Source organism: Triticum urartu, chromosome 2 (assembly GCF_003073215.2).
Source record: "Triticum urartu cultivar G1812 chromosome 2, Tu2.1, whole genome shotgun sequence".
Taxonomy (NCBI): Eukaryota; Viridiplantae; Streptophyta; class Magnoliopsida; order Poales; family Poaceae; genus Triticum; species Triticum urartu.
The window spans coordinates 83,332,751-83,342,953 of NC_053023.1; the positions used below are offsets into that span (position 1 = coordinate 83,332,751).

At 48.8% G+C, this 10,203-nt stretch overlaps 1 long non-coding RNA gene across 1 annotated transcript; it reads left to right on the forward strand.

Annotated features, from left to right (window-relative positions):
* The first annotated feature begins 6,362 nt into the window (after nt 1–6,362).
* LOC125535996 lies at nt 6,363–10,001 on the forward strand. The gene is made up of 2 exons (XR_007294879.1): nt 6,363–6,751; nt 9,740–10,001. It is a non-coding gene; the product is annotated as an uncharacterized LOC125535996 (long non-coding RNA).
* Nucleotides 10,002–10,203: the final 202 nt, after the last annotated feature.

Consider the following 10,203-nt stretch of genomic DNA (forward strand, 5'->3'; position numbering starts at 1 on the left):
CATTCACGTGACGCCACGTGTCTTCGTTTTAATGGCTATAGGAGGTGCCGTGCGGACACCTGCTTGACCTTGACTGAATAGGAGGAGTGCGAGCGGAGTCCGGTGTGCAGGCTGACCGAGAGGCGTGCAAGCTGTCCTCCAATGTGTAGGCTCACCGGGAAACGTGCGAGTTGTCCATTGTGCAGGCTCATTGGGAAGCGAGCCCTTTGACTTCCATGGCCGCCCGTCTTCCTCTCCATTAATGGCACCTGAGCCACTTTTTAATACGGGTGGCCTTATTGTTTGCCTCCCATTCCCCTCCCTCCCGCAGACCTCCACCAACACCATGGCGCAGAATGATCATCTGCCACTAGTCTTCAAGTTTGGTGAAGTCGACTCCGAGCCGGAGGAGATAGAAAATAAGGAGGAATGGGGTCTCATGGACATTTCCTAGAATGAGCTGGCCGCGGCGGTTGCTGCCCCCCGCTCCCGTCCCAACTCCCATCCCCGCTCCCACACTAGCGACCATCCCCGTAGCATTGATGGGATGGTCGCCGAGCACTATCGTAGAGCTGGAAGCCGCAGGTGTCAGCGAGGTCTCCGCGGACCCGCGCGAACTCGTGTACATGCCAGCGCCAGCGCCCGTGCCTGTGCGCGCCCCTGCACCCACCGTGGCGTCGGCCCCCGTGCGTTTGGCTGCACCCGCCGCGCTCGTGCCCCTGCCCATGCGCGCCCCTCCACCCACCGTGGCGCCGGTCCCCGTGCGTTTGGCTGCACCCGCCACGCCCGTGCCCGTGCCCGCGCCCCCCTCAGTGGCATGGGACGCTGCCATCGACCGCTACCTCTCAGCGGCGCCAGTTGCCGTCCTCCCGCGCCCCGCCCGTCGATCGCGCGATGACATGATGTTTGATTTACAAGTGAAGAACATTTTGTGCTGCCTTGAGACTTCAACAACAGCGTCCCGGAGGACGACAACGACGGCGCGGCACGCCGCCTTCGCCGCCGCCGGAAATAGTTTTTTGGGGTTTAATACTGTATCTCGAATTCTCGATCATATGAATATAAATTCGCAGTGTGACTGAATGAAATATATGGTTTGAACGAACTTGCGTTTTTCTCTCTTAATGTACAGACTTATCAAACAATTTCTTTTGAAAAAAATGTCAATAGTTTTTAAATATAAAACACTCATCGCAACCGTTTTAGTTGGAACACCCGTATACAAACTGATAGCTTCCCCAGGAAGCCAAGGGAAAAATGTGCCAAGCAAGATTTCTGCAGCTCTTGATCAAACGTTTTAGATAGAACACCGTATGCAAAGTGAGAGCTATGGTCTTCCCTCGCAGTGCAGGATTTGTGCATCCCTTCAACGCAAACGGTTGTTTTGGATGACCCGTGTGCAACCACATAGAAACAAGTGGGTAATATTTGCATATGTCATTTTGGGTATGTTGCCATTTGTCAAACTAGAAAGATTGACATTTGTTTATCTAGTAACATTGCCATTTGTCAACCTTGTAACACTGCGATTTGTCAAAATATGCAACTAAAAATCACTAGCACTATCTAATTTTTGCAACTAAAATCACTAGCACTGTTCATATGGACACCACTAGCAGCCGTGAGTTGATGGACGCATATGCAAATGTACCATTGATTACATACAACAAGTCATCAACCCACAACGACAACGAGGATACACGTTGGATTATAGATCATTTCCAACAAAACATTCTAGTAAAGTAAAGTTTTTCTCACACAAAAAATAACAAAGCGGTGAAATGAACTTCAGCTCAACCAGTCGTTTGCGTTGGAAATGCTTGCTTTAAACCAGAAGTGATTCTCTGGGAAGGGCCAGCTACTATCAATCTCAAGACCAACGCAGGACTGATCATCCAGGCTGAAGTGGCCTATGTCAGGACCCATATTGTGATGGTAGGGAAGCATAGCAATGTCCGAGGTATAAATACAGTTGCTTCTCATAAATGGTAGTAACGTTGTGTCAATAGTAGTTGGATCGCCTTTCACCATCATTGGATAGTTCTGTCCAAGGAAGAGCGAGTTTTCTCCAAGACTTCCAATACTAAACCAGGGAGAAGGTGTTGGCGCTATTACACTAGTATCCATCCTGAATACCCTGCAACGGATGTTGGAATAGGTCTGGAGAGTGCGACCCTGCGAGACAACACCTGCTTCCTTAGTAAGATCAGCAGTGCCCTGTATACAAACAAGAAGAGGTGATCAATCAGAATAAGTTGTCAGGCGCCACTGAGTATATGGGTCCTGCTCATCCTCATGCTCGTGATCATCAGCATCGTCATCTCCCCCTTGGTTATAAAATTTTTCAAGTATAGGTGGTGGAATGTTCACAAGACCTTGGAAACACAAGAAGGTTAATTAGTAAAGGGAAACTAGCTAACCCGCATGCATGTGGACGAAACAATTATAAGAGGCAATGGATATCGTTTCGTTCCCAAAGGTGGCACGTTCCCTACCGAAACCATCACGCTTGTTGTGAGAAGCTTATACCCAAACCTACCCCAAATGGGACAAAATTTTACCACGGCATGTTGATGCCGCTCCATGATAGCATGCCAAGTTTCATGAATTTCAGACGAGTTTTGGATTTACTAGAATTTAAAAACCATGTATCTTAATGTTTGCGGCCGAGTGGCGGTGGCAGGGTGTTTGAAATTCATTCTCATTTCTTGCATGGGACCTAAGCATGCAACCAAGGACACAGAGTTGATTTTTCAACCTGTTTATATGCACTGGAGCATGTGCATGTAGTTCAAATTTGAATTATGAACCCGAAATGCCTACAAAACCAAGTTAATGTATAAAAACGTCCAAATGAACCCTAAATAATTCAATTTTTTGACGACACACCTATAGTTGCATGTTCACTGCAGATAAAAGTTCTAGCAATTCAAACACCATCCTTTGCAACTGTGACCCCATTACGTAATTCAAATCAAGACGAAAAATCAAGTAGATCACACACAGTTTATTATCGCCAACCATGTGAGATGCCGCACAAAATATCTTGGAGCACCGTCGGTGTATACTACGCCTATGGCTTATGCGAGAAGGTGCGTCGACTATAGTCCACAGCCGGCATGTCAAGCACACCAGCTCACTCCTCAAATATCATTTCACTTTTCAATCTTCGCCGGTGAAATATGGGGACATGGACCCGCGTCGTGAGGGCAACTTCGGCGGTCCACTCCGGCGGGAGTGCGGCTGCAGCCGCTAGGCGCGTGCTAACAAGCTTTGTGAGGGCAACCGCAACCTGCGTGTGACGGCCAAGGCAGCCCAAACGTCCGATGTTGCTTCTCAGGCGGCAGCAGCAGCATCTGCCTCGGGGATAGCAACTAGCGAGAGCGGCACATCAGTTGTCCGTTCCGCAGCGGCAACCTTAGCCCTGATGGAGGCCGCCCACTACCATGTTGAGGCCGTCCACGCCCAGCTTGTGGCGGTCACCGCACAAATCGAACGAAGCTTCTCCGACAACGGTCGGTGGGATTCTTTTTGGTGATTACTATAGTTGGAGGAGTTCATGTATTCACTATGTGTTAATGCTTTGTTCTGGTTCTCTATTAAAAGGGGGCCTTAATATCCCTTAGTGTTCTTATGGGCCCCACTGCCACGGGAGGGTAGGACAAAAGATGTCATGCAAGTTCTTATTGTAAGCATGTATGACTATATACGGAATATATGCCTGCATTACATTGATGAATTAGAGCTAGTTCTGCGTCGCCCTAGGTTATGACTACTAAATGACCTACGGGAGCTTATTGTAAGAATGTTATCCAACATTATCACCGATCCAATGCCTACGCGCTTTTCACGTATTGTTCTTTGCTAAGTTACCACTATTGCTACTAGTGTCACAATTGCTATAAAACTATTGCTGCTACCGTTATTGTTACTGTTGCTATCATTGCTATCACTATCAAATTACCATACTATTGTGCTACTGATCACTTTGCTACAGATATTTAGTCTCGAGGTGTGGTTGAATTGACAACTCAACTGCTAATACTTGCAAATATTATTTGGCTCCCCTTGTGTCGAATCAATAAATTTGAGTTGAATACTCTACCTTCGAAAACTGTTGTGATCCCCTATACTTGTGGGTTATAATTTTCACAGCTTGAGTCAGGGTTGGGTTTGACCGATTTGGGGGTTTGTTGTTTGAGCTATATTGAATCGATTTGGTTGGTGCTTTAGATGCCATACACGATTGCCTACAAGGATTGAATCGAACTAGCAGAAGATTACTCTGCAACATGTTTCCACAAGTTCCCATGCGAAAGGTTGTTAGCTTTTGAATCAGTTGACACCAGGAGGAAATTTCTCGGATGTTCTTAACTCATTTGTAGTTGTTTTAGTAACTTAGTTTGTATTGTTTTAGTAAGTGTAATCTAGTTGTCCTTAGGAACTGCAATCTAATGATTTATTAAAGAGTGAAATACGCCATCAATCTGTTAAATCAAACGGAATTCATGCTTTAGGAGAACAACTCATACATTGATCGATTAGACCATAAACTTGTTAATTTGATCACACAAGGCCAAAACCGATTCGGGAAAAAATAGTCATGTGGTTGCCATGTCAGCATACCTTTGACCACTCACAAACTCACCAACTTTTAGAGGGGTCTTTTGGCAATAGCACCAACGTGATTTGATATAGGAAAAATCGCATGGGAATTGAACCCACAGCCTGTGGGACATACGAAGTGGTTTGCTAATCACTAAAACATTAAAAATGTTGTGCACAAAAATGTGACGAGAAATATATATGAGAACCCAAAGATACAATTAATTGTTTTAAAACTGTAGTTTAAAAATAATATAAACCCCCGAGTGCATTCAGTGGGACTTGAACTGCGATGCCTGGATAATTAAGCTACAGTAATCCTCTGCTAATGATGCCACGTCACCACGATCTCTGTTGTTAAAACTCTCGTTGATTCGAAACCGGGTTAAATTCAAATTTAAATTAAAGTAAAAAACAAAAGTTTTCGTAGGTCAAAACTAAAATGCTCAAGTGTGGCAAATATTCTATAACTAATTATGATGGTGAACAACATTTTTATAAAGTGATTTAATGCCCTAAAGTAATTAAAACAATGGCTTAAAAATTATTTAAATGCATTTCAAATAAGAAATAAATGCAAACTATTTTATTAAGGAAAACATTTTAATTCAGCCGGCTGATTTCTCCACAAATCAGCCGCGTCGCTCGCACTCCACGCATCATAATGTGACCCGCTCTCTTTCTTGCCTTTCCTCTCCCCATCTGCTACCTCTGCCGCATCTTATCCTGATCCATTTCCTTTTTCTTCTCAGCGCGCGCGCGCTCTCTCTCTCTCTTGCATCTGGCCGTCGACCACCGGAGCTATTACTCGGCACGGGCTGTCGCCGCCAGCTGCTGCAAGGACGCCCCACCCCCACCGCTACTATTTGCAATGACCACGAGATTGCAACCCATAGATCTCCCCGGCGACCGCGGCTGTAACGCAGCCTGCTTGTGGTTGTGACCGCGGCTTTGCAACCTGAGATCTCGCTGGCGGCGGCAGATGCTGCAACGCAGCTTCACTCGACAGCCAGCGCTGCAACCGAAGAAGCTGCAATGTGGCACTCATCGATGCTGCCGGAGCTGCAATGGAGCTTCATTAAGGTGACGTTGGAGCTTCGCCGCGCACGCGGGGGCTGCAATGAAGTGTCGCCCGGAGCTGCAATGGAGCGTCGTCGGGGTCTTTCAGGCTGCATTGGAGTACCACCGGTGCTTCAATGGGCTGTCATAGTAGCGTCATCGCTACAACTCCTAGAGCTCGTCGGCGTTGCATCAGTGGTTGGTTCATGGCGAGCTCACTGTCGTGTTGTCGTGAGCCGTCCAGTGAGGCAGACGTTACAACCTCATGGCCAGAGGCATTGCGGGAAAATATGTGCGCGTTGGGTCTAGACTAGAAGCGATAGCTCGGTCCTCGCGTGGTGCTGTCATCTGGGATCAAGCGGCCCAAAATTGATTGTACCTGCGGAATCAAATGGCTGGCCAGGTGGCTTAATTTTGCTACAAATCAACCGACAGATTTGTAGCACCGGCCTTTTATTAAAGTACCAAGTTATTTGTGACGGTGTCCTAATTACTAATTCTAATTTAGGGGCTTAGACCATATTTTATAAAACCTAAAATAAAATAAAACTAATTAGAAAACAGAAAGGTTTTAAAAGGAAAATAGAAAACAAAAGTAAGAAAACGCATAAAGAAAAAGAGATAAGGCCCCTGCCTTTTCCCCTGGGCCAAGCCCACCTGGCCGGACTAGCTCCCCCGCACCAGGTGCTCCCCTCCCCTGTTCCTCACGCGCACCCGGCCCCGCCCACGGTCGCCGCCGCACCCTCTTGTCGGTAGCGCCGGGAGAGGATAAGGGCGCCACGCCCTGACTCCTCGATCCCATCCCCCCACTCGCTCACCACTCCCCTCGCTCTGTCCGCCTCTCCCCTCCTCCAGATCCGCCTCTCGCCGACGCGCCCAACACCGTTCGCCTCACTCCGCCGCGGCCACCGGACACCTCCCGCCCCGCTGTCGTGTCCGCGAAGGCCTTCTCCATTCGCTACATCCTCCACGCCGACGCAATGGAGCCGAAGGCCGCCTACGACGCTTCCCCGAGCCGTCGTCCTCCTCGGTACCTCGCCGCCGTCTCCGTCGACGCCGGTCGCCTCTGCTCCCCCGTTCACTCGACGGGCCTCCTTGTGCCTGCTCGGTGAGCACCTCCTCTCCCCTCCCGTTCTTGCGCCGTAGGCCGCCGTCCCCAAGCTCGTCCGAGCTCCCACTTACGCGTACATGCAGTAGTTGCTCATGTTGCTGCGATGCCGCTGCTGATGCGCTGCTGCCCGCTCTTGTGCCCCGCTGCTCGCCTCTGGCTGGGCGCACCTGCGCCCAGCGGCGCTCGTCCGTGCGTGCTACGTCGCACCCGTGCGTCCGTACCCGCCTTGGCCGCGCCCCGTCCCCGTGGCTGCGTGCCCCGCCCGCGCCCAAGCCGCCTTGCAGCTGCCGCCCCGGGGCACTCCTCGGCTGCGCCCTGCCCTGAGCCTGCTAACTGCCACTGCTGCTCTGCTGTGCGGCTACCGCTGCTGCCTTGGTGCCAATGCTGCTGAAGGCCGCAGCCATCGACGCGCCCGACGCTCCCCGCGGCCTCTACTGTTGCTCCGCCCGCGTATCCCCGAGCCTGCCATTGCCTTCTGCTCGCACGACCTTCCCCACGCTGCACCTCGCACGCCTACAATGCCCGAGCCACGGCTCTTTCCATCGTTGCCCTGCCTGTACTACTAGTCACTGTAGCGGCTACTAGCTAGCTTTTCTGATACACTGACTAGCCCTCTAAACAACCCCTAAACAACGATTAGACAAGTCCTAACATGGGTAAAAATAATATGAGTAGAAAGTATACATGACAAACTCCATTTTATCCAACCGGACCAAATCCTTTTGATGTATGGAATAATTCCTACGAAAATCACAAAGTTCAATGTTTTGTTAATAGAAAAACCAAAAACAGTTTTATTTTCATAGCTACTTTAGTGTTGTTGATGATCAAGCAAATGAACTCTAATATGGATGTAGTTGGTACTAACATGCAGGTCACAGAAAAATGCTCAAAATTAATATAAGGCGCAAAATCATAGGAGGTACAGATCCATAGTTGTAGCGTTTTGAAAACAGCTTAAAATGTTTAAAACTGACGAATTCTCGGACTTGGCAGAATTTCAGGGATTTTCAGAATATTGTTTAATCTTTGAAAAACCATAGAAAATAATTCGCAACTCGGATGAAAAAGATTTATACATGAAAGTTGCTCAGAACAACGAGACAAATCGGACTACGCTCTCCGTTCATCTGTCACATGCCCATAGCATAGCAAACATGCAACTTTTCCCCTTCGTTTCGTTTGTCCGAAAATGCCAAACTTCGGGAAAACTTTCTTGGATGTTATCCCCCTTCGCCGGTGTCGTGTAGCACCGCGTTAGAACACCCCTAGCGCTACTTTGCTTGTCATCTATCTGTTTGCTCTATATTTAATGTTTCTTCCCCCTCTTCTCTCCGGTAGACCCCGAGACCAATGTCGATGTCCCTGTGAGCGACCACGTCACCGACGACCCCTCCTTCTCGCCTGTGCAACCAGGCAAGCCCCCCCCCCTTTGATCATCCCGATATCGCCCATTTCATTCTCGCATGCTTGCATTAGATTTTGCTACTGTAATTGATTGCTCCTATTCTGATGCATAGCCTGCTTTTGTAACCTGATTATTGTTACCTACCTGCTTATCCTAAATTGCTTAGTATAGGTTGGTTAGTGATCCATCAGTGACCCCCACCTTGTCCTTGTTGCCCCTGCTTCATCATCGACGACTCGATCAACGTGATCAATGACCAGACCCGACACCTCACATCACATCATGCCTATTTTATTGCTCGACTCTGCAGAGCCACTATCGAGTGCCGAGGGTGAGACCTTACAATGCACTCCTGATGACAACTCTGTAGTCTAGCTATTCGGTCGTGGTCAACGAGGGTGGTTCCTCCTTCACCATTCTCGATACGGCTCTGTCGTGCAACCCCTCAAGTGTGAACCTCGAGGGTGGTTCCTCTTACGTTCACCTTGATGATTACATCGAGTGGAATTCACCGGGGGTGATTCCTCGGGTTTTCCCCTTAATGTTTGGACACACGGTTACCTTGACCTTACTTGAGACCATTGTTGAAGTCAGGTCGGCCCTGAGGGGTACCCGCGAGTTGATGTGAAAGTAGGCGGGCCCGTTGAGCACCGGCGAGTTTTCTACGTGGCACGACCGGGCAATCTGGGCCCTTGTCGTAAGTCCATGAAACGGGGCGACGGGGTCACATTATCCTGAGTCTCTGCTCGTCTCCGCGAGCCCCCAATGCACTAACATGTTTGGGTATTTGTTTTGAATTGGCCTCTGGCCTTTACGCACTAACCACCATGCGAGAATAGATATGGGCCTCGACGTCACAGTATCAGCCGAAGCTTTGTCAGATGTCCAGTTCAGCATTGTGGGCCTGTCGGGCCAATGCCATCCAGTATGAGGTGGTGCTCGTCCTGGCTCGTCGCACAATGACCCGGAGTGCAACGGGCGATGGGCCCAGACCCTGGAGTGCTTAGGATGTAGACCGGCGGGGACCTCTCTGCTGAGCCTAGGTAGGGCTACAATGTGTTGATCTACCGACGCCGAGCATTGACCCGGAAAAGTGTGTCCGGCCAGAGTAATCAAGCATGTTGGAAAACGTGGTGCACCCCTGCAGGGAAGATATATATATTCGAATACCGTGCCCACGGTAATAGACGTTCAGACTCGTATCCTGGTCTTATATAACTAGAAATGGATACTTGAGACATGTAATGGAGATGTGGCTCTGGGATTGCTTTCTCGTAGAGAGTCGAGAAAGGATCTCTGGGCATTAATGTTACAACATGCTTGTTAATTAAACTGCTATTCTTTACTCTTCTACATGGTGCAATATGCTTGAAGCCGCTTGAAGATGCTAGTCTTCAATAGGCTAGGCCTTCCCCTCTATTCTGTCATTCTGCAGTTCAGTCCATAGATACAACCCTTCCATTTGATACCAATGCATACTTAGCATAGATCTGATGCTTGCGAGTACTTTGGATGAGTACTCACGGTTGCTTTGCTACCCCTTTTCCCCCTTTCTTCTTTCTGGTTGATGCTACTAGTTGGTGGATCCCTGGAGCCAGGAGCCACCGCCGACGGATACTACTACATGGAGACCGCCGACGACCAGGAGTAGTTAGGAGGTCCCAGGCAGGAGACCTTGCCTCTTCGATCGTTGTTGTTTTGTGTTTGCCTTCTTAAGGCAGTCTTGTTTAACTTATGTATGTATTCAGATATTGTTGCTTCCACTGACTCTTGTGTATCAAGCTATGTATTCGAGCCCTCGAGGCCCCTAGCTTGTAATATAAAGCTTGTATTATTTTATGTGTCTAGAGTTGTGTTGTGATATCTTCCCGTGAGTCCTTGATCTTGATCGTACACATTTGCGTGTATGATTGAATCGGTCACAAGTTGGTATCAGAGCCGACTGCCTGTAGGACCCCCCCCCTTTCCAACTCCTTGGCCGAAGTTGAGTCTAGTCTTTGAGAAACTATTTTACTAACATGGCTGTGTGGCTTACGGGCTC